General features: G+C 43.8%; 1 protein-coding gene across 2 annotated transcripts in view; it reads left to right on the top strand.

Moving 5' to 3' along the window:
* The window catches only part of YTHDC2 (YTH N6-methyladenosine RNA binding protein C2), a 272,381-nt gene that overhangs the window by 17,429 nt on the left and 229,720 nt on the right, over positions 1–25,232 (top strand). The window lies entirely within an intron of this gene.

Here is a 25,232-nt window from a genome sequence, read left to right on the forward strand (position 1 = left end):
CTTTATAATATAGCCACTGTGCTAGTGATGTTGAGGTTGTCTTATGGTGGGTAGGTGGGGATCTGGAAGCGATATTTGTATTGGACATATTAAACCACTGCGTAAATAATTTACATGTTAGTACTCTGGAGTGCAATATCTACTGGCATAATCTGAGTGCTTATTGAGTACGGATTACTCTTGTTATTCCTTGTATTTTGGTGTCCCCTACGGTTATTTTGCTTTTTTATTGTTTACTATTTTAAAATATACTAATAAACATTGTTTTTTATATTGGGATCTCTTCTTTCTTCCCACCAGTAAGTAAGTGCCCTCTCTAATGGTGTCTCAGACATATGTGGAGTTAAGCTATAGACTGGACCAAGGGGAGTCATTGGACATGGTATATCTTGATTTTTTCCAAAGCTTTTCATACCGTGCCACACAAGAAGTTGGTACGCCAAATGAGAATGCTGGGTCTGGGGGAAAATGTGTGTAGATAGAAAGCAGAGGGTGGTTATAAAATTTATAATATATATAATAAATGGTATATTCTCGAACTGGGTCGCTGTGACCAGTGAGGTACTGCATGGGTTGGTGTTGGGACCTTTTCTCTTCAACATATTAACGATCTGCTAGAAGGTTTACACAGTAAAATATCTATATTTGCAGATGATACAAAACTATGTAAGGCTAGTTTCACACTAGCGTTTTGAGGAGCTACGGAGGGCTGCGGACTTTCTCCGTGAAGCCCCGCCTTCGGCCGCACCTCCGCCAATAGCTCCGCCTACTTCTGCATGCAGCCGGCGTACCTATCTTTAACATTAGGTACGCAGGTCGTGCCGCTGTATGCGGATGCTTCCGCATACGTCGTTTTGACGATGCGGCGACCAGCATAGTCCGGTTTCACATTAGCATTGCAGACGGCTGCGGACTTCCTCCGTGAAGCTCCGCCCACAGCCGCACCTCCGCCGCTAGCTCCGCCTACTTCTGCATGCAGCCTGCGTACCTATCTTTAACATTAGGTACACAGGTCGTGCCGCTGTATGCGGATGCTTCCACATGCGTCGTTTTGACGATGCGGCGACCAACGTAGAACACAGCTTGTAGCAATTTTTTTTTCCTCCGCATCGTCAAACGACGCATGCGGAAGCATCCGCATACAGCGGCACGACCTGCGTACCTAATGTTAAAGATAGGAACAAAAGGGGAGAAGCCAGCGCCGCTTGTGGTTAGAACGCATATATGTATATCAAAATGAAACATTTAGCAAACAATTGATCAATTCTTTGAGCCACCCCATCACTTCACGGCATTTTCTTGGGGCAGTCCTACTCTACGATTTTTATATTCGCTGTGCCATTACGGCCTCCTTAATATGTTAGGAGAAAGACCACGTTAGTCCCACTCTGTTTTTTTTGGTTATATTCGCTGTGCCATTACGGCCTCCTAAATGTGTTAAAAGCGGGACCATATTGAATGCAAACTGTACCTGTAGCATTTCTGAATCACTCCCATGGCGCCAGAAAGGGTATGTGCAAATAACGGTCGACCAGGTCCAAGCATGGACATTTCAGATCTGACCTCCACACAGCCTGACCAGCACCATAGATAGAGAGAGACAGGCACAGGTGCACTAATTAAAACAGAGCCTGAGGCAGGGCAGGGCTGCTGTATGTGTGTACAGCAGCCTAGATCAATCACAATGAAAACAGAAAGAACAGCGTAAATGACCAAGCGCGCACAGCAACAGTGGTGGTCAGCCACAAACCAATATAAGATCAAAAGGGGAGAAGCCAGCACCTGTGTCTCTGCCTGTCTCACCCTCTATCTGTGGTGCTGGATGGGCAGTGTGGAGGTTGGACCTGAAATGTCTATGCCTGGACCTGGTCAACATTTATCCTCGCTTACCCCTCTGGCGTCATGGGAGTGACTCAGTAATGCTCCAGGTACAGCTTGCATTTAATGTGGTCTCGCTTTTTATTCATTTAGGAGGCCTTTATGGCACAGCGAATATAAAAAACGTAGAGTAGGACTGCCCCAATATGAGAATGCCGTGAAGTGGCGGGGTGGCTCAAAGAATTGATCAATTATTTGCTAAATGTCTCATTGTGGAAAATACAGTTAGAAATTAATATGTGCATTTGCACTTTATGTATTGCGTTTTAACCATAGGCAGCGCTGGCTTCTCCCCTCTTTTGCTTTAATGTTTAAGATAGGTACGCAGGCCGCATGCGCGCTGCATGCAGAAGTAGGCGGAGCTAGCAACGGAGGTGCGGCCGAGGGCGGGGCTTCACGAAGGAAGTCCGCAGCTCCTCAAAACGCTAGTGTGAAACTAGCCGTAGAACGCAACTTGTAGTAATTTTTTTTTCTCTCCGCATCGTCAAAACGACGCATGCGGAAGCATCCGCATACAGCGGCACGACCTGCATACCTAATGTTAAAGATAATTGCAAAAAAGAAAAACAAAAATCAGGGTGCAGGGCCCCTCAGGCATGCGCATGTACCAAAGCTTGTCATAGAAGTCCAAAAATCAGAGGCAGCACACCATTCTGGATAAGCTTATGAAGGTATTCAAATTTAATAGCCCATCATGGCAACGTTTCGGCATTGAGAAAGGTTCTCCACGGGCCGAAACGTTGCCACGATGGGCTATTAAATTTGAATACCTTCATAACCTTATCCAGAATGGTGTGCTGCCTCTGATTTTTGGACTTCTAATGTTAAAGATGGGTACGCAGGCCGCATGCAGAAATAGGCGGAGTTAGTGGTGGAGGTGTGGCCGAGGGGGGGGGCTTCACAGAGGAAGTCCGCAGTCCTCCGCAGCTCCTCAAAACGCTAGTGTGAAACTAGCCTAAACCAGTCAATACCAGAGAAGATAGTATTTTGTTACAGACGGATCTGGGTAAGTTGGAAACTTGGTCAGAGAGGTGCCAGATGCAGTTTAACAATGATAAATGTAAGGTTATACACATGGGAAGAACAAATCAATATCATTGCACACTGAATGGGAAACCACTGGGTAAATCTGACATGGAGACGGACTTGGAGATCCTAATTAATGGTAAACTTACCTGGAGCAGCCAGTGCCGGGCAGCGTCTGCCAAGGCAAACAGGATAATGGGGTGCATTAAAAGCGGTCTGGATACACATGATGAGAGCATTATACTGCCTCTGTACACATTTCTGGTTAGACTGCACATGGAGTACTGTGTACAGTTTTGGGCACCGGTGCTCAGGAAGGATATAATGGAACTAGAGCGAGTACAAAGGAGGGCAAGAATATTAACCACCTTTCTGACCTCGGATGGGATAGTACGTCCAATGTCAGAACCCCCGCTTTGATGCGGGCTCCGGCGGTGAGCCCGCATCAAAGCCGGGACATGTCAGCTGTTTTTAACTAGTTAAATGCCGCTGTCAAACGCTGACAGCGGCATTTAAACGGCGCTTCCGGCCATCGGGGGTCAGCGATGCTTCTGCATAGTAACTATAGAGGTCCTTGTGACCTCTATGGTTACTGATGCCGGTTTGCTGTGAGCGTCACCCTGTGGTCGGCGCTCAGAGCAAGCCTGCATTTCAGCTACATAGCAGCGATCTAATGATCGCTGCTACAGTATGTAGGAGAGCCGATCGAGTTGTGCCAGCTTCTAACCTCCCATGGAGGCTATTGAAGCATGGCAAAAGTAAAAAAAAAAAAAAAAAAAGAAGTTTAAATCACCCCCCATTCGCCCCGTTCAAAATAAAACCATAAAAAAAAATCAAACCTACACATATTTGGTATCGCCGTGTTCAGAATCGCCCGATCTGTCAATAAAAAAAAAGCATTAACCTGATTGCTAAACAGCGTAGCGAGAAAAAATTCGAAACGCCAGAATTACTTTTTTTGGTCGCTGCGACATTGCATTAAAATGCAATTAGGGGCGATCAAAAGAACGTATCTGCACAAAAGTGGTATCAATAAAAACGTCAGCTCGGTACGCAGAACATAAGCCCCCACCTGACCCCAGATCACGAAAAATGGAGACGCTACGGGTATCGGAAAATAGCGCAATTGTTTTCTTGTTTTTTTTTTTTTTTTTTTAAGCAAAGTTTGACATTTTTTTTCACCACGGATAAAATTGAACCTAGACATGTTTGGTGTCTATGAACTTGTAATGACCTGGAGAATCATAATATCAGGTCAGTTTTAGCATTTAGTGAACCTAGCAAAAAAGCCAAACAAAAAACAAGGGTGGGATTGCACTTATGTTGCAATTTCAACGCACTTGGAATTTTTTTCCCATTTTCTAGTACACGACATGGTAAAACCAATGACCTTGTTCAAAAGTACAACTTGTCCCGCAAAAAATAAGCCCTCACATGGCCATATTGATGGAAAAATAAAAAAAGTTATGGCTCTGGGAAGGAGGGGAGCTAAAAACGATCACGGAAAAGCAGAAAAATCCCAAGGTCATGAAGGGGTTAATAAAGGGGATGGGGGAACTACAATACCCAGAGAAATTAGCAAAATTAGGATTATTTAGTCTAGAAAAAGGCGACTGAGGGGCGATCTAATAACCATATATAAGGGGACAATACAAATAAGGTATCTCTCCGGGGATCTGTTTATACCAAGGAAGGTAATGGTCACAAGGGGGCATTCTCTGCGTCTGGAGGAGAGAAGGTTTTTCCACCAACATACAAGAGTATTCTTTACTGTTAGGGCAGTGAGAATCTGGAATTGCTTGTCTGAGGAGGTGGTGATGGTGAACTCAGTCGAGGGGTTCAAGAGAGAGAGGCCTGGATGTCTTCCTGGACCATCTTACAGTTATTAGGTTCTTAGAAGGACATAGATTTGGGGATTTATTCTGTCAGAATATAGGCTGAACTGGATGAACAAATGTCTTTTTTCGGCTTTGCTAACTATGTTATATACTATGTTATGTTAAATCAGACATGAGGGAAATGTTATTTATTAATGTATTTTACTGGTATGACTATATGGATTATCATTTAGAGTTTGAAAATTCCTATTTTTTTTACATTTTTGTCAAATTTCTGATTTTTTTTTTTTTTATAAATAAACACAAAACATGTCAACCTAAATTTACCATTATCAGAAAGTAAAATGTGTCACGAAAAAACAGTCTCAAAATAACTGGGATATGTTGAAGCATTCCAGAGCTATTACCACATAAAGTGACTCTGGTCAGATTTCAAAAATTTTGCCCGGTCACTAAGGCTAACCCCTTAGTGACAGAGCCAATTTGGTACTTAATGACCAGGCCAATTTTTGCAATTCTGACCACTGTCACTTTATGAGGTTATAACTCTGGAACGCTTCAACGGATCCCGCTGATTCTGAGATTGTTTTTTTCGTGACATATTGTACTTCATGTTAGTGGTAACATTTCTTCGATATTACGTGCGATTATTTATGAAAAAAACGGAAATATGACGAAAATTTTTAAAATTTTGCAATTTTCAAACTTTGTATTTTTATGCCCTTAAATCAGAGAGATATGTCATGAAAAATAGTTAATAAATAACATTTCCCACATGTCTACTTTACATCAGAACAATTTTGGAAACAAAATTTTTTTTTGTTAGGGAGTTATAAGGGTTAAAAGTTGACCAGCAATTTCTCATTTTTACAACACCATTATTTTTTAGGGACCACATCACATTTGAAGTCATTTTGAGGGATCTATATGATAGAAAATAATGAAGTGTGACACCATTCTAAAAACTACACCCCTCAAGGTTCTCAAAACCACATTCAAGAAGTTTATTAACCCTTTACGTGCTTCACAGGAACTGAAACAATGTGGAAGGAAAAAATGAACATTTAACTTTTTTTTGCAAACATCTTAATTCAGAACCATTTTTTTTATTTTCACAAGTGTAAAAACAGAAATGTAACCATAAATTTTGTTATGCAATTTCTCCTGAATACGCCAATACCCCATATGTGGGGGTAAACCACTTTTTGGGCGCACTGCAGAACTTAGAAGTGAAGGAGCGCCGTTTGACTTTTTCAATGCAGAATTGGCTGGAATTGAGATCGGACGCCATGTCACGTTTAGAGAGCCCCTGATGTGCCTAAACAGTGGAAACTCCCCACAAGTGACACCATTTTGGAAACTAGACCCCTTAAGGAACTTATCTAGATGTGTGGTGAGCACTTTGAACCCCGAAGTGCTTCACAGAAGTTTATAACGTAGAGCCGTGAAAATAAAAAATCGCTTTTGTTTACACAAAAATGATCTTTTCGCCCACAAATTCTTATTTTCACAAGGGTAACAGGAGAAATTAGACCACAAAAGTTGTTGTGCGATTTCTCCTGAATACGTCGATACCCCATACGTGAGGGTAAACCACTGTTTGGGCGCACCGCAGAGCTTGGAAGAGAAGGAGTGCCGTTTTACTTTTTCAATGTAGAATTGGCTGGAATTGAGATCGGACACCATGTCGCGTTTGGAGAGCCCCTGATGTGCCTAAACAGTAGAAATCCCCCACAAGTGACCCCATTTTGGAAACTAGACCCCCCATGGAACTTATCTAGATGTGTGGTGAGAACCTTGAATGCCCAAGTGCTTCACAGAAGTTTATAATGCAGAGCCGTGAAAATAAAAAATATTTTTTTTTTCCACAAAAAAGATTTTTTAGCCCCCAAGTTTTTATTTTCACAAGGGTAACAAGAGAAATTGGACCCCAACAGTTGTTGTCCAATTTGTCCTGAGTATGCTGGTACCCCATACGTGGGGGTAAACCACTGTTTGGGCGCACGGCAGAGCTCGGAAGGGAAGGAGCGCCTTTTTGGAATGCAGACTTTGATAGAATGGTCTGTGGGCATTATGTTGCTATTGCAGACCCCCTGATGTACCTAAACTGTAGTAACCCCCCACAAGTGACCCCATTTTGGAAACTAGACCCGCCAAGGAACTTATCTAGATGTGTGGTGAGAACTTTGAATGCCCAAGTGCTTCACAGAAGTTTAGAATGCAGAGTCGTGAAAATAAAAAATATTTTTTTTTTCACAAAAAAGATATTGTAGCCCCCAAGTTTTTATTTTCACAAGGGTAACAAGAGAAATTGGACCCCAGAAGTTGTTGTCCAATTTATCCCGAGTACGCTGATGCCCCATATGTGGGGGTAACCCACTGTTTGGGCGCACGGCAGAGCTCAGAAGGGAGGGAGCACCATTTGACTTTTTGAGCGCAAAATTGGCTGTCGTGTTTGTAGACCCCCTGATGTACCTAAACAGTGGAAACCCCCCAATTCTAGCTCCAACCCTAACCCCAACACACCCCTAACCCTAATCCCAACCTGATCCATAATCCTAATCACTAACCCTAACCATAATCACAACCCTGACCCCAAAACAACCCTAATGTCAACCCTAACCATAACCCTAATCAAAACCCTAAATCCAACACACCCCTAATCCTAATGTCAACCCTAACCTCAAACCTAACCCTAATCCCAATACACCCCTAATCACAACCCTAACCTTAACCCTAATCCCAAACCTAACCCTAATGCCAACCCTAACCCTAATACCAACCCTAATCCAAACCCTAACCCTAATCCTAGCTCTAACCCTAACTTTAGCCCCAACCCTAGCCCTAACTTTAGCCCCAACCCTAACCCTAGCCCTAAGGCTACTTTCACACTTGCGTCATTTGGCAATCCGTCGTTTTGGACAAGAAACGGATCCTGCAAATGTGCCCGCAGGATGCGTTTTTTGCCGATAGACTTGTATTGCCGACGGATCGTGACGGATGGCCACACGTCGCGTCCGTCGTGCACTGGATCAGTTGTGTTTTGGCGGACCGTCGGCACAAAAAAAGTTCAATGAAACGTTTTTTTGTACGTCGCATCCGCCATTTCTGACCGCGCATGCGTGGCCGTAACTCCGCCCACTCCTCCCCAGGACATAGATTGGGCAGCGGATGCGTTGAAAAACTACAGCTGCTGCCCACGTTGTGCACAATTTTCACAACGTGCGTCGGTATGTCGGGCCGACGCATTGCGACGGCCCCGTACCGACGTAAGTGTGAAAGAAGCCTAACCCTAAATTTAGCCCCAACCCTAACCCTAAATTTAGCCCCAACCCTAACCCTAAATTTAGCCCCAACCCTAGCCCTAACCCTAGCCCTAACCCTAACCCTACCCCTAACCCTACCCCTAACCCTAATTTTAGCCCCAACTGCTGTTCTCCTGCCGGCCGACAGATGGAGACAGATGGCGGGCGCACTGCGCATGCGCCCGCCATTTTCTTCTGCCGGCGGCCAGGAGGAGCAGCAAGAGGATCCAGGGACACAGGTGAGTATTGTAGGGTCCCAGAATCCCCCTATTTCTCTGTCCTCTGATGTGCGATCACATCAGAGGACAGAGAATGACACTTTACTTTTTTTTTTTTTTTTTTGCGGTCGCCGGTAAACAGTTAATTACCGGCGATCGCAAAACAGGGGTCGGTAAAACCGACCCCGATCATGCTCTTTGGGGTCTCGGCTACCCCCGGCAGCCGAGACCCCAAAGATTCTTGCGGGGGCGGGCGCACTGCGCATGCGCCCGCCATTTTGAAGATGGCGGCGCCCACCGGGAGACACGAGGAGCATCGGGGGAGATAGGTGAGTATTGGGGGGCTACCTGGGACCCCTTTTCTCTGTCCTCCGATGTGCGATCACATCGGAGGACAGAGAAATTAAAAAGAGATCGCGTTTTGTTTTTTTTTTGCTATCGCCGGTAAACGGTTAATTACCGGCGATCGCAAATGCGGGGTGGGTTAAAACCCCCCCGAATCATGTTCTCTGGGGTCTCGGCTACCCCCGGCAGCCGAGACCCCGGAGAAAATCCGACTCTGTGGGGCGCTATTCACTTTTTCCACAGCGCCGTTAATTAACGGCGCTGTGGTTTAAGTACCCTTAGCGGCCGTCGTTAAAAGGCGTATCGGCAGTCGCTAAGCGGTTAAGGCCATGTTCACACAGTGCGTTTTTTACTGCGGAACCGCAGCGTTTTTGCCGCTGCGGTTCCGCAGCTGTTTTCCATGCAGGGTACAGTACAATGTACCCTATGGAAAACAGGAACCGCTGTGCACATGATCCTGAATTTAAAAAAAAAAAAGCCGCGCTGAATAGCTGCGGGAAAAAAGAAGGAGCATGTCACTTCTTTTTTCGGAGCCGCAGCGGTTCTGCACCCATAGACCTCCATTGTGAGGTCAAACCCGCAGTAAAACCCGCAGATCAAAAATATATCTGCGGGTTTTATTGCGGTTTGTGGTGCCGAACCGCTGCAGCAGGAAGTGCGGGGAAGCGGGCGGAAGTGCGTGGGCGGAGTGTGGTTGCCCCGATCCCACACCCCCATGCTCCGATGCCCCCCCCGTGCTCTGATGCCCCCCCCCCGTGCTCCGATGCCCCCCCCGTGCCCTAATCTCCCCCCTTATACTTACCCGGCCTCCCGGTGTCCGTCCGGCCGTCTTCTCCCTGGGCGCCGCCATCTTGCAAAATGGCGGGCGCATGCGCAGTGCTCCCGCCGAATCTGCCGGCTGGCAGATTCGTTCCAAAGTGCATTTTGATCACTGAGATAGGTTATATCTCAGTGATCAAAATAAAAAAATAGTAAATGACACCCCCCCCCTTGTCACCCCCATAGGTAGGGACAATAAAAAAATTAAGAATTTTTTTTTTTCCCACTAAGGTTAGAATAGGGGTAGGGTTAGGGGTAGGGGTAGGGTTAGGGTATTTTCAGCCATTTTAACCCTAAAAAACTTCCTAGAAAACACACAGACTCTGCATAGAAAACTGCATAAAAAAAAGGATCAAAAAACGCATCAAAAAACGCACCAAAAAAGCACAAAAAAAGGACCTGCGTTTTCTGCCAAGAGCTGCGGTTTCAGTCCTGAAAAAAAAAGGATGGAAATCAGGAACGTGTGAACACACCCTAAAGGGAAGTTGTCAGCAGGATTGTGCATAGTATCCTACAGACCTTGTCAGGTCAGCACCGTTAGGCTGTGTGCACACGATGCAGAATTTTCTGCATAAAATCTGCACTAAATCTGCATCTCCTGGCAGAATCCGCAGGTGCGTTTTTTGTGCGTTTTTTGTGCAGATTTTACCAATGGATTTCTATTATGGAGGGGTGCAGAAACGCTGCAGAACTGCACAAAAGAAGTGACATGCACTTCTTTGAAATCTGCAGCGTTTCTGCACAGATTTTTCTGCACCATGTGCACAGCTTTTTTTTTTTCACATTGATTTACATTGTACTGTAAATGACAGTGCAGTTCTGCAGCGTTTCTGCTGCAGAAAAATCTGCTGCAGTTCTGCACTAAATCTGCATCGTGTGCACATACCCTTAGGCCATGTTCACACAGTGCGTTTTTTTCTGCGGAACCGCAGTGTTTTTGCCGCTGCGGTTCCGCAGCTGTTTTCCATGCAGGGTACAGTGTACTGTACCCTATGGAAAACAGGAACCACTGTGCACGTGATGCGGGAATCGGGAAAAAAAGCCGCGCTGAATAGCCGCGGTAAAAAAGAAGTACCATGTCACTTCTTTTTTCGGAGCCGCAGCGGTTCTGCACCCATTGACCTCCATTGTGAGGTCAAATCCGCAGTAAAACCCGCAGATGAAAAAAATATCTGCGGGTTTTACTGCGGTTTGTGGTGCAGAACCGCTGCAGCAGGAAGTGCGGGGAAGCGGGCGGAAGTGCGTGGGCGGAGTGTGGCTGCCCCCCCCCGTGCTCCGATCCCGCCCCCCCGTGCTCCAATCCCACCGCCCCGTGCTCCGATGCCCCCTCCAGTGCTCCGATGCCCCCCCCGTGCCTTAATCTCCCCCCCTTATACTTAGGCCGGCTTCACACTCAGCGTATGAAAATACGGTCCGTATATTACGGCCGTAATACACTGAAATGTCCCGAAAATAGTGGTCCGTAGCTCCTCCGTAGGCAGGGTGTGTCAACGTTTTTTGCGCATGCCATCCTCCGTATGTAATCCGTATGGCATCCGTACTGCGTGGTTTTCTCGCAGGCTTGCAAAACCAACATACCGCTATAGAAGTGATCCATGTGTCCCAAAAAGAAAAAAATATATATGTATACTGTCTATATATACTGTCTATATATATATATATATTGTCAGTGAGACACATATATGTATATATATTAATATTTTTTATTAAAATAGCTCCCAGGCTTTCTAGGAAAGTTCCCACGATCTATGAACAGCCAGCAGAGGGCGCCTCACCGCAAATGAAGCTAAATATAGCTCATTGATCTATATTTAGACTCATTCCCCGGGGTTTTGCAGCGAGGAGCAGCCTGCATTAGCAAAGCTCCTTGCTGCAAAATGTTTTAACCCCTTCAGAAGGATTTACATCGTTGGACGTTACAGATCTGCGGAGGGTAAGTATATTGTTGGTTTATTATGTTATTTCTTTCACAGAACGAGGGTCTTCAGTGACTGGATTGGGCGTAGAATAAAATACTCAAACAACCATTGTTTTTATTTCATTAAAATAATTTTAAATAATGTGTTTGTGTTTTAGTTAACCCTTTCATTCAATTGGATTAATAATGGATAGGTGTCATAATTGACGCCTCTCCATTATTAATTAGGCTTAATGTCACCTTACAATAGCAAGGTGGCATTAACCCTTCATTACCCCATATCCCACCGCTACACGGGAATGGGAAGAGAGTGGCCAAGTGCCAGAATAGGCGCATCTTCCAGATGTGCCTTTTCTGGGGTGGCTGGGGGCAGATATTTTTAGCCAGGGGGGGGCCAATAACCATGGACCCTCTCCAGGCTATTAATATCTGCCCTCAGTCACTGGCTTTACTACTCTGGCGGAGAAAATTGCGCGGGAGCCCACGCCAATTTTTTCCGCCATTTAACCCTTTATTTTAAGAGCTAGAACGGCCAAATTTTGCAGATACACTCTACTGACATTAGTAGTGTGGAATCTGCAAAAAAAATGGAGAGAAGACATGGTTTACTGTATGTAAACCATGTCTCAAATCATGTCGGGTTTTAGGAAGGAGAAGGAAAAAGCCGGTAATTGAATTACCGGCTTTCAAGCTGTATAGCGCTGGAAAAAATATTAATATATATACATATATGTGTCTCACTGACATATATATATATATATATATATATATATATATATATATATATATATATATATATATATATATATATACCTATTCTATGTGTACACATTTATTCTACCTATTCTACTGTAAGCTGTCAGTGTGATTTTACTGTACACCGCACTGAATTGCCGGCTTTTCTCTCTAACAGCGCTGCGTATTTCTCGCAAGTCACACTGCTTGTCCGTGTGTAATCCGTATTTTTCACGCTTCCATAGACTTTCATTGGCGTATTTCTTGCGCAGTACGGTGACAAACGCAGCATGCTGCGATTTTCTACGGCCGTAGAAAGCCGTATAATACTGATCAGTAAAATACGGCAGATAGGAGCAGAGGCATAGAGAATAATTGTGCCGTATTTTTTGCGAGTTTTACGGACGTAGTTTCTGCGCTCTTACGTCCGTAAAACTCGCAAGTGTGAAGCCGGCCTTACCCGGCGTCCCGGTGTCCGTCCGGCCGTCTTCTCCCTGGGCGCCGCCATCTTGCAAAATGGCGGGCGCATGCGCAGTGCGCCCGCCGAATCTGCCGGCCGGCAGATTCGTTCCAAAGTACATTTTGATCACTGAGATATATATCTCAGTGATCGAAATAAAAAAAAATAATAAATGAGACCCCCATAGGTAGGGACAATAAAAAAAAATTAAGATTTTTTTTTTTTCCCCCACTAAGGTTAGAATAGGGTTAGGGGTAGGGTTAGGGTTAGGGGTAGGGTATTTTCAGCCATTTTAACTGCATAGAAAACTGCATAAAAAAAAGGATCAAAAAAAGGATAAAAAAAAGGATCAAAAAAGGACCAAAAAAAGGACCTGCGTTTTCTGCCAAGAGCTGCAGTTTTTTTAAAAAAACAGTCCTGAAAAAAAAAGGATGGAAATCAGGAACGTGTGAACATACCCTAATACTGAATAAAAATGATACCTTGGTTGATGAAATTGGTCTTGTTGTTTCTTAATCTTTATTTTCAGTTTTGTGTTAGTGATATGCTCGTGTCCTAAGGCGGGGTTATGTGGGGCTCTAATTAGGTATTCATAATGCAGACTGCTGACAGGTTACTGATCCCTCAGTGACCTGCCCCCTAGTTTGCATAATGAATACTATCATATACTGAGTGAAAAAAAAATAAAAACCGCTTCTGCAGGCAGGTGGCCGTTGTGTACTTTTCACTTATTCCCTTTTGCAGATTTACTTGAGCGAGGTAAAAAAAAAAAGAAAAGTCATTTTGGAAATGGTGCCCAGGGCGCCTGCGCAGTAGCAGCTATCGGTTTGTATAGAAATCCGATAGCTGCTGTTGTGTAGGCGCCGGTGGCATCATCTTGCTGGAGAAGGAAAAAAAAAAGTCCTCCACCAAGATGGCGCAGCCTGCGCATGAGCAACAGCAGCTGTCGGCGATCTCCTAGAGCTGCTACTGCGTAGGCGGCGCCATCTTGGTGGAGTACATTTTTTTTTCTTCTCCAGCAAGGTGACTCCACAAAGCGCTGATCTCCACATCATTGAATCTCTCTGGGATTACATAAAGAGAGAGAATGATATCACAAGTCTACATCGACAGAAATCCCTGCAGAGTTCCACGAAAATTTCTATTTTGTCCAATCGCTTATTTTTTCATGATTAGCAAAATGCAACCTATTTACACTACAACCCCTAGCAAAAATTATGGAATCACCGGCCTTGGAGGATGTTCATTCAGTTGTTTAATTTTTTTAGGAAAAAAGCAGATCACAGACATGGCACAAAACTAAAGTCATTTCAAATGGCAACTTTCTAGCTTTAAGAAACACTAAAAGAAATCAAGAACAAAAAATGTGGTAGTCATTAAGGCCGGGATCACACATACGCGAGATACGGCCGAGTCTCGCAGGTGAAATCCCTCCTCTGGCGCTGTCACTCCTGAGTGGAGCATGCAGCCGCACAGCAATACATGGAGCTGCACGCTCCTCTCCCAAGTGCCGGCGCCAGAGGAGGGATTTCACCTGCAAGACTCGGCCGAATCTCGCGTATGTGTGATCCGGGCCTAATGGTTACTTTTTTTTTTTAACCTAGCATAGGGGATAAATTATGCAATCACTCAATTCTGAGGAAAAAATTATGGAATCATGAAAAACAAAAAAACACTCCAAAACATCACTAGTATTTTGTTGCACCACCTCTGGCTTTTATAACAGCTTGCAGTCTCTGAGGCAGGGACTTAATGAGTGTCAATCAGTACTCTTCATCAATCTGGCTCCAACTTTTTCTGATTGCTATTGCCAGATCAGCTTTGCAGGTTGGAGCCTTGTCATGGACCATTTTCTTCAACTTCCACCAAAGATTTTCAATTGGATTGAGATCTGGACTATTTGCAGGCCATGACATTGATCTTATGTGTCTTTTTCAAGGAATGTTTTCTCAGTTTTTGCTCTATGGCAGGATGTATTATCATCTTGAAACATCCTTTCAATTGATGGGATAAGAAAAGTGTCCAAAATATCAACATAAACTTCTGCATTTATTGAAGATGTAATGACAGCCATCTCCCCAGTGCCTTTACCTGACATGCAGCCCAATATCATCAATGACTGTGGAAATTTGCATGTTCTCTTCAGGCAGTCATCTTTATAAATCTCATTGGAACGGCACCAAACAAAAGTTCCAGCATCATCACCTTGCCCAATGCAGATTTGCAATTCATCACTGAATATGACTTTCTTCCAGTCATCCACAGTCCACGATTGCTTTTCCTTAGTCCATTGTAACCTTGTTTTTTCTGTTTAGGTGTTAATGATGGCTTTCGTTTAGCTTTTCTGTATGTAAATCCCATTTTCTTTAGGCGGTTTCTTACAGTTCGGTCACAGACTTTGACTCCAGTTTCCACCCATTCATTCCTCATTGGTTTTGTTGTGCATTTCCGGTTTTGTAGGCATATTGCTTTAATTTTCCGGTCTTAATGCTTTGATGTCTTCCTTGGTCTACCAGTATGTTTGTCTTTGACAACCTTCCCATGTTGTTTGTATTTTGTCCAGATTTTAGACACAGCTGACTGTGAACAACCAACATCTTTTGCAACATTGCATGATGATTTACCCTCTTTTAAGAGTTTGATATCCTCTCCTTTGTTTCAATTGACATTTCTCATGTGTTGGAGCCATGATTCATGTCCGTCCACTTGGTGCAACAGCTCTCCAAGGTGTGATCACTCCTTTTTAGATGCAGACTAACGAGCAGATCTAATGTGATGCAGATGTTATTTTTGGGTATGAAAATTTACAGGGTGATTCTATAATTTTTTCCTCTGAATTGAGTGATTCCATAATTTTTCCCATATGCTTGGCTAAAAAAGTAACAATTACTGACTACCACACTTTTTGTTCTTGATTTCTTTTAGTGTTTCTTAGGCTATGTGCACACGTTGCGGATAAGGCTTAGGAATTTCTCGTGCGGATTCTGCCTCTCCTGGCAGAAAACGCACCTGCGGTTCCGCAGCGTTTTTTTTGTGCGTTTTTGCTGCGGTTTTCTTGCGGATTTTCTGCGTTTTTTACCCCTGCGGTTTTCTATAATGGAATGGGTACAAAAACGCTGCAGATTCACATAAAAGTGATGTGCTACTTCTTTTAAACCGCAGCGTTTCCGCAGTGGAATTTCCACAAAGTGTGCACAAGATTTTTTTTTCTCATTGATTTACATTGTACTGTAAATCAATTGCGGATGTGCAGCGTTTCTGCACCTCAAAAAACGCTGCGGATCCGCAGAGAATCCGCAAAATGTGCACATATCCTTAAAGCCAGAAAGTTGCCAAGAACTGAATGAACATCCTGCAAGGCCGGCGATTCCATAATTTTTGCCAGGGGTTGTAGTAGTTTTAAAATCATTCCTACTGCAGATTTTTTTCCACACCTATCTAGAACTTTCCCATAGTACTGCTTGTGTCACCAACTCTGGCAGAGCCACTGAGCTGAGTTAATGGCTGGAGCATTATCCATGTGATGACAGCGCTGCAGACAATAAGGGTATGTGCACATGTAGGAAATGTGGTGCAGAATTTTCTGCACAAAATCCGCATCTCATGGCAGAATCCGCAGCTGCGGATTTGCCGCGGAATTGATGCGGATTTTGTGCGGATTTTTTGCAGTTTTTGCCACTGCGGATTTCTATCATGGAGGGTTGCAGAAACGCTGCAGATACGCACAAAAGAAGTGACATGCACTTCTTTTAAATCCGCAGCATTTCCGCACTGATTTTTCCGCACCATGTGCACAACTTTTTTTTTTACCCATTGATTAACATTGTACTGTACATCACAGTGCAGTCCTGCTGCGTTTCTTGCGGAAAAATCCGCTGTGGATCCGCAGCAAATCCGCATCGTGTGCACATAGCCAAATAGACATCTGGAGAAGTGGAGGAGTCTCGGCACCGGACCTGGAGAGGGGGAATAAAGCACAGTGTTTTTTTTTGTTTTGTTTTTTTAAACAAACTGTATTCGGGAGAGAGGGGTTTTCTGAGATGTTGCATTGCAATGTATTTGTGGGTTTGTTTGTCTCAGGTCTGTTAGGGATTTCTGGCTTTATGTGCAGTGGTTCCACGACCTGTATATCTGCACATATTTTCCTTTTCATTCATTTGATACCTGATATTTTGGCTTAGTATTTCCCTCTGTGCTTAACCCCTTTCTGACATTAGACGTACTATCTCGTCGAGGTGGGGTGGGCCCGTATGACCACCGACGGGATAGTACGTCATGAGATCGGCCGCCCTCACAGGGGGAGCGCGGCCGGGTGTCAGCCGACTATCACAACTGACATCCGGCACTATGTACTATATACGGACCGCTCCTGGCACATTAACCCTCGGAACACTGCGATCAAAAATGATCGCAGCGTTCCGGCAGCATAGGGAAGCATCGTGCAGGGAGGGGGCTCCCTGCATGCATCCCTGAGACCCTTGGAGCATCGCGATGTGATCGCGTTGCTCCGAGGCTCTCCTACCTCCTGCCTGCAGGCCCTGGATCCAAAATGGCCACGGAGCTCCTTCCGGGTCCTGCAGGGAGGTGGCTTACAAGCGCCTGCTCAGAGCAGTTGCTGGTAAGCCAGGAGCACTGCCTGTCAGATCGCTGATCTGACACAGTGCTGTGCAAAGTGTCAGATTAGCGATCTGACACTATAGTGTGATGTCCCCCCATGGGGCAATGTAAAAAAGTTTAAAAAAAAATATATATTTACATATGTAAAAAAAACAAACAAAAAAACTCTTTAATAAAGAAGAAAAATATTGTTCCAATAAATATATTTCTTTAAATAAAAAAACAATAAAAGTACACATATTTACTGTAGTATCGCCGCGTCCATAACAACCCGACCTGTAAAACTGTCGCACTAGTTAACCTCTTCAGTGAACACCGTCACAGAAAAAAAAAAACCGAGGCAAAAAACAACACTTTATCATACCGCCGAACAAAATTTGAATAACGCGATAAAAAAAAGGATATAAATATCCATGGTACCGCTGAAAACTTCATCTTCTACCGCAAAAAAACGAGCCGCCATACAGCGTCATCAGCGAAAATATAGAAAAGTTATAGTCCTCAGAATAAAGCGATGCAAAAATAATTATTTTTTATATAAAAGTTTTTATCTTATAAAAACGCCAAAACATAAAAAAAATGATATAAATGAGGTATCGCTGTAATCGTACTGACCCGAAGAATAAAACTGCTTTATCAATTTTACCAAACGCGGAACGGTATAAACGCCCTCCAAAAAAGAAATTCATGAATAGCTGGTTTTTGGTCATTCTGCCTCAAAAAAATTGGAATAAAAAGCGATCAAAAAATGTCACGTGCCCGAAAATGGTTCCAATAAAAAAGTCAACTCGTCTCGCAAAAAACAAGACCTCACATGACTCTGTGGACCAAAATATGGAAAAATTATAGGTCTCAAAATGTGGAGACGGAAAAACTATTTTTTTGCAATAAAAAGTGTCTTTTAGTGTATGACAGCTGCCAATCATAAAAATCAGCTAAAAAAACCCGCTATAAAAGTAATTCAAACCCCCCCCTCCATGACCCCCTTAGTTAGGGAAAAATAATAAAATTTAAAAAATGTATTTATTTCCATTTTCCCATTAGGGCTAGAGTTAGGGTTAGGGTTGGGGCTAAAGTTAAGGTTAGAATTTGGATTACATTTACGGTTGGGATTAGGGTTACGGGTGTGTCAGGATTAGGCGTGTGGTTAGGGTTACCATTGGGATTAGGGTTAGGGGTGTGTTTGGATTAGGGTTTCAGTTAGAATTGGGGTGTTTCCACTGTTTAGGCACATCAGGGGCTCTCCAAACGTGACATGGCATCCGATGTCAATTCCAGCCAATTCTGCGTTGAAAAAGTAAAACAGTGCTCCTTCCTTTCCGAGCTCTCCCGTGCGTGTTGGTTTACCCCAACATATGGGGTATCAGCGTACTCCGGACACATTGGACAACAACTTTTGGGGTCCAATTTCTCCAGTTACCCTTGGGAAAATACATAAACTGGGGGCTAAAATATAATTTTTGTGGAAAAAAAAAAAAAGATTTTTTATTTTCACGGCTCTGCGTTATTAACTGTAGTGAAACACTTGGGGGTTCAAAGTTCTCACAACACATCTAGATAAGTTCCTTGGGGGGGGGGGGGGGGTCTAGTTTCCAATATGGGGTCACTTGGGAGTGTCTACTGTTTAGGTACATTAGGGGCTCTGCGAATGTAATGTGACGCCTGCAGACCAATCATTCTAAGGCCGGTTTCACACGTTAGTGGCTCCGGTACGTGAGGTGACAGTTTCCTCACGTACCGGAGCCACTGACACACGTAGACACATTAAAATCAATGCATCTGTGCAGATGTCATTGATTTTTTGCGGACCGTGTCTCTGTGTGCCAAACACGGAGACATGTCAGTGTTCGTGGGAGCGCACGGATTACACGAACCCATTAAAGTCAATGGGTCCGTGTAAAACACGTACCGCACATGGACGTTGTCCGTGTGCAGCCCGTGTGCCGTGCAGGAGACAGCGCTACAGTAAGCGCTGTCCCCCCCACTGGTGCTGAAGCCGCAATTCATATCTTCCCTGCAGCAGCATTTGCTGTAGAGAAGATATGAATATTCGTTTTTTTTTTTTTTGTTTCTCGTGTTTAAAATAAAGCTCCATGTCCCCACCCCCCTTACACCCCCTGTGCGCCCATCCGCTGTTCTTAAAATACTCACCCGGCTCGCTCCCTCGCTGGCGCTGCTTCCTGTCCTGGCTGCACCTTCTACTGTATGAGCGGTCACGTGGGGCCGCCGATTACAGTCATGAATATGCGGCTCCACCTCCCATAGGGGTGGAGCCGCATATTCATTCATTACTGTAAATGAGCGGCCCCACGTGACCGCTCATACAGTAGAAGGTGCGGCCAGGACAGGAATCAGCGCCAGCCAGCGAGGGAGCCAGGTGAGTATTTTAAGAACAGCGGGCGGGCGCACAGGGGGTGGGAGGGGGGTGGGGACATGGAGCTTTATTTTAAACACGAGAAACAAACACAAAAAAAAAAACGAATATTCATATCTTCTCTACAGCAAACGCTGCAGGGAAGATATGAATGGGGCTTCAGCACTAGATGCAGGGGACAGCGCTAAACTTTAGCGCTGTCTCCTGCACGGTGCGTGTGGTACCCAGTGGGCACACGGGCGGCACACGTGTGCCGCACGTGTGCCACACTGATGTGCCACAGAAACGCACGGGCACACGGACATGGATAATTCCGGTACCGGAATTATCTGGACGTGTGAGACTGCCCTAAGTTTGCATTCCAAACGGCGCTCCTTCCCTTCCAAGCTCTGCCATGCGCCCAAACGGTGGTCCCCCCCCACATATGGGGTATCAGCGTACTCAGGACAAATTGGACAACAACTTTTGGGGTCCAATTTCTCCTGTTACCCTTGAGAAAATAAAAAACTGGGGGCTAAAAAACAATTTTTGTGGGAAAAAAAAAAAAGTTTTATTTTCACTGCTCTGCGTTATAAACTTCTGTGAAGCACTTGGTGGGTCAGAGTGCTTACCACACATCTAGATAAGTTCCTTAGGGGGTCTACTTTCCAAAATGGTGTCACTTCTGGGGGTTTCAATGTTTAGGCACATCAGTGGCTCTCCAAACGCGACATGGCGTCCTATCTCAATTCCAGTCAATTTTGTATTGAAAAGTCAAATGGCGCTCCTTCCCTTCCGAGCTCTGCCATGCGCCCAAACAGTGGTTTACCCCCACATATGGGGTATCGGCGTACTCAGGACAAATTGTACAACAAGGTTTGGGGTCCATTTTCTCCTGTAACCCTTGGTAAAATAAAACAAATTGGAGCTGAAGTAAATTTTTTGTGAAAAAAAGTTAAATGTTCATTTTTTTTTTTTAAACATTCCAAAAATTGATGTGAAACGCCTGAAGGGTTAATAATCTTCTTGAATGTGGTTTTGAACCCCCTGAGGGGTGCAGTTTTAAGAATGGTGTCACACTTGGGTATTTTCTATCATATAGACCCCTCAAAGTGACTTCAGATGTGATGTAGGCCCTAAAAACAAATTGGTGTTGTAAAAATGAGAAATTGCTGGTCAACTTTTAACCCTTATAACTCCGTAGCAAAAAAAAATATGTTGGTTCCAAAATTGTGCTGATGTAAAGTAGACATGTGGGAAATGTTACTTATTAAGTATTTTGTGTGACATATCTCTGTGATTTAAGGGCATAAAAATTCAAAGTTGGAAAATTGCGAAATTTTCAAAATTTTTGCCAAATTTCCATTCTTTTTTTCACAAATAAACACAGGTAATATCAAATAAATTTTACCACTATAATGAATTACAATATGTCACGAGAAAACAATGTCAGAATCATCAGGATACATTGAAGCGTTCCAGAGTTATAACCTCATAAAGGGACAGTGGTCAGAATTGTAATAATTCACCCGGTCCATAACGTGCAAACCACCCTTGGGGGTAAAGGGGTTAAGATCCAGAAGTAGGTGCGATAAACCTTATCACTTGCCATACCCTGTAGTGACTTTTTTTTTTTTAAGGTACCGTCACACTAAGCAACTTACCAACGAGAACGACAGCGATCCGTGACGTTGCAGCGTCCTGGATAGCGATCTCGTTGTGTTTGACATGCAGCAGCGATCAGGATCCTGCTGTGACATCGCTGGTCGTAGCTGAAAGTCCGGAACTTTATTTGGTCGTCAGGTCGGCGTGATTCGTCATGTTTGACAGCAAAAGCAATGATGCCTGCAATGGTTTTTCATGGAGCGAACAACCAGCGAGAACGATAAGTACGTCACTGGATCGCTCCTGCATCGTTCTGGAGCTGCTGTGTTAGACGTCTCCTAGCGACCTAAACAGCGACGCTGCAGCGATCGGCTCGTTGTCTATATCGCTGCAGCGTCGCTAAATGTGACGGTATCTTTACTGCCAGAATTCCTAAGCATAAACTCCAGATATCCCGATAGTGGCAGTGTGCCAGACACAGTTGGCAGCTTTCCATGAATGCAGGAAAGATTGTGTAATCGCTTGACTACTCATCCAGAAAACGCTGTTTGCTATTTGCAGGGGGTAAATGCATTTCAGGGCTGGGCTAGACCATCTGCAGAATGAAATCCCTATAAATAAAGGAGACAAGTTGTGGGTTTGCTTTTTTTTTTAAAAAAAGAATTAATGTATAAATAACATTAGGTTTTCATAAAGCTTGGAATCATTGATGCATTATTGATAAATGAGTCAAGCTTCTGACCCTAGTCTACTAAAACTATTTTATGGCTCATGCAGACGTCCATGTATCTCATTCCGAACTCGGTCTACAATGCAGGTTGTTGCTGCAGGTTTCATGACTAGAGAGGAGTGAACCCGAACAGCGAGAGAGAGAATTCTCCAGCTCCAAAGTTCGGTTCCTCATTGTTTTCAGTGAGGTTTAGGTTCAAGTTTGCATACAGTTCTGGTATCTGAACTGAACTTTGGAGTAAAGCTGGGGTCGGGTACCAGAACTAAAACAACTTTCTCTTGTCAGCTCATCCCTTCTCCTAAACCAAGCATGACGGTTTCTTATATTTCTATAAAGCCGTCACACTTGAGTTGGGAGAGCTGTGGCCAGTCAGTTGTTGGACCGATTTGCATGGACATCTGCATGAGAAGCTATTAATCAGGAAATTAACTATTGTTGAAATCAAGATATTTGTGTTAAATGTATTTCTAAGGCTATATGCTCATGTTGCGGATTTTGAAGAGTTTTCGTAGCATTTTTGGATGCACGTAATTGTATCAAATCTGCAGTGTAATGCACCACCAATGTAAGTTAAAGAAGTTGTCCACTACTATAAAGTTTTTTTTTTTTTTTTCTTTCATAAATCTTGCTATTATGTGCCACTGAAAACATCTACTGTGTTTATTTTAGCAATATTACCTGTTATCATGCTGTAGCAGCACATCTTCAGTGCTGGATTCAGCTCTCATGGGGTTAATCGACAACTTCCTTTCTCCTGAGTTATTGTGCTCTAATACTACAAGTTCCATGATGCTTTGCACTGCCACTAAGCCCGAACCTAGCACACCCACTCCAAAATCACACACAAACCCCTCCCTCCTCTCCCTCCTCTCTCCTCTCCCTCCTCTCTCTTCAAAAAGATTTGTGATGTAATGTCTGTCCAACTCCTCTTTTACATTTGTCCAACCCACACTCCATTACACACAGAGATAGATAGATAGATAGATGGATGGATGGATGGATGGATGGATGGATGGATGGATAGATAGATATTGGATAGATAGATATTGGATAGATAGATATTGGATAGATAGATATTGGATAGATAGATATTGGATAGATAGATATTAGATAGATAGATATTAGATAGATAGATATTAGATAGATAGATATTAGATAGATAGATATTAGATAGATAGATATTAGATAGATAGATATTAGATAGATATGGGATAGATAGATACATACAGATATATCTATATATCTATTTCCATATACAGTGGGGCAAAAAAGTATTTAGTCAGTCAGCAATAGTGCAAGTTCCACCACTTAAAAAGATGAGGCGTCTGTAATTTACATCATAGGTAGACCTCAACTATGGGAGACAAACTGAGAAAAAAAAATCCAGAAAATCACATTGTCTGTTTTTTTTTATCATTTTTTTGCATATTATGGTGGAAAATAAGTATTTGGTCAGAAACAAACAATCAAGATTTCTGGCTCTCACAGACCTGTAACTTCTTCTTTAAGAGTCTCCTCTTTCCTCCACTCATTACCTGTAGTAATGGCACCTGTTTAAACTTGTTATCAGTATAAAAAGACACCTGTGCACACCCTCAAACAGTCTGACTCCAAACTCCACTATGATGAAGACCAAAGAGCTGTCAAAGGACACCAGAAACAAAATTGCAGCCCTGCACCAGGCTGGGAAGACTGAATCTGCAATAGCCAACCAGCTTGGAGTGAAGAAATCAACAGTGGGAGCAATAATTAGAAAATGGAAGACATACAAGACCACTGATAATCTCCCTCGATCTGGGGCTCCACGCAAAATCCCACCCCGTGGGGTCAGAATGATCACAAGAACGGTGAGCAAAAATCCCAGAACCACGCGGGGGGACCTAGTGAATGAACTGCAGAGAGCTGGGACCAATGTAACAAGGCCTACCATAAGTAACACACTACGCCACCATGGACTGAGATCCTGCAGTGCCAGACGTGTCCCACTGCTTAAGCCAGTACATGTCCGGGCCCGTCTGAAGTTTGCTAGAGAGCATTTGGATGATCCAGAGGAGTTTTGGGAGAATGTCCTATGGTCTGATGAAACCAAACTGGAACTGTTTGGTAGAAACACAACTTGTCGTGTTTGGAGGAAAAAGAATACTGAGTTGCATCCATCAAACACCATACCTACTGTAAAGCATGGTGGTGGAAACATCATGCTTTGGGGCTGTTTCTCTGCAAAGGGGCCAGGACGACTGATCCGGGTACATGAAAGAATGAATGGGGCCATGTATCGTGATATTTTGAGTGCAAACCTCCTTCCATCAGCAAGGGCATTGAAGATGAAACGTGGCTGGGTCTTTCAACATGACAATGATCCAAAGCACACCGCCAGGGCAACGAAGGAGTGGCTTCGTAAGAAGCATTTCAAGGTCCTGGAGTGGCCTAGCCAGTCTCCAGATCTCAACCCTATAGAAAACCTTTGGAGGGAGTTGAAAGTCCGTGTTGCCAAGCGAAAAGCCAAAAATATCACTGCTCTAGAGGAGATCTGCATGGAGGAATGGGCCAACATACCAACAACAGTGTGTGGCAACCTTGTGAAGACTTACAGAAAACGTTTGACCTCTGTCATTGCCAACAAAGGATATATTACAAAGTATTGAGATGAAATTTTGTTTCTGACCAAATACTTATTTTCCACCATAATATGCAAATAAAATGTTAAAAAAACAGACAATGTGATTTTCTGGATTTTTTTTCTCAGTTTGTCTCCCATAGTTGAGGTCTACCTATGATGTAAATTACAGACGCCTCTCATCTTTTTAAGTGGTGGAACTTGCACTATTGCTGACTGACTAAATACTTTTTTGCCCCACTGTATATGTCCATATCCATGTTTCTAAACCCCTTCACCCCTGGAGCTTTTTTCGTTTATCGCTCCCCTTGTTTCCAGAGCCATAATGTTTCGGTCAATATGGCCATGTGAGGGCTTATCTTTTGCGGGACAAGTCCTACTTTTGAACGACACCATTGGTTTTACCATGTCGTGTAATAGAAAATGTGAAAAAAAATTCAAAGTGCGATGAAATTGCAAAAAAAGTGCAATCCCACACTTGTTTTACGCTTGGGTTTTTGCTAGGTTCACTAAATGCTAAGACTGTGTGCACACGTTGGGGATTTGATTGCAGATCGCAGTGTTTTTTGCCGTACGGAATTGCATCAAATCCGCAGTGTAGTGCACAACGAATGTAAGTCTATGGGAGCCGCAGACTTGTTGTGCACATACTGCGGAAAAGGCCGCACCTAAACGCAGCTTTTTTTTTCTCCGCCGCATGTCACTTCTTTTGTGCCGAACTGCAGCGTTTCTGCACCCTTAGGCCGGGATCACACTACAGCGAGATAC

This window comes from Ranitomeya imitator, chromosome 1 (assembly GCF_032444005.1).
Source record: "Ranitomeya imitator isolate aRanImi1 chromosome 1, aRanImi1.pri, whole genome shotgun sequence".
In the NCBI taxonomy this organism is placed as follows: domain Eukaryota; kingdom Metazoa; phylum Chordata; class Amphibia; order Anura; family Dendrobatidae; genus Ranitomeya; species Ranitomeya imitator.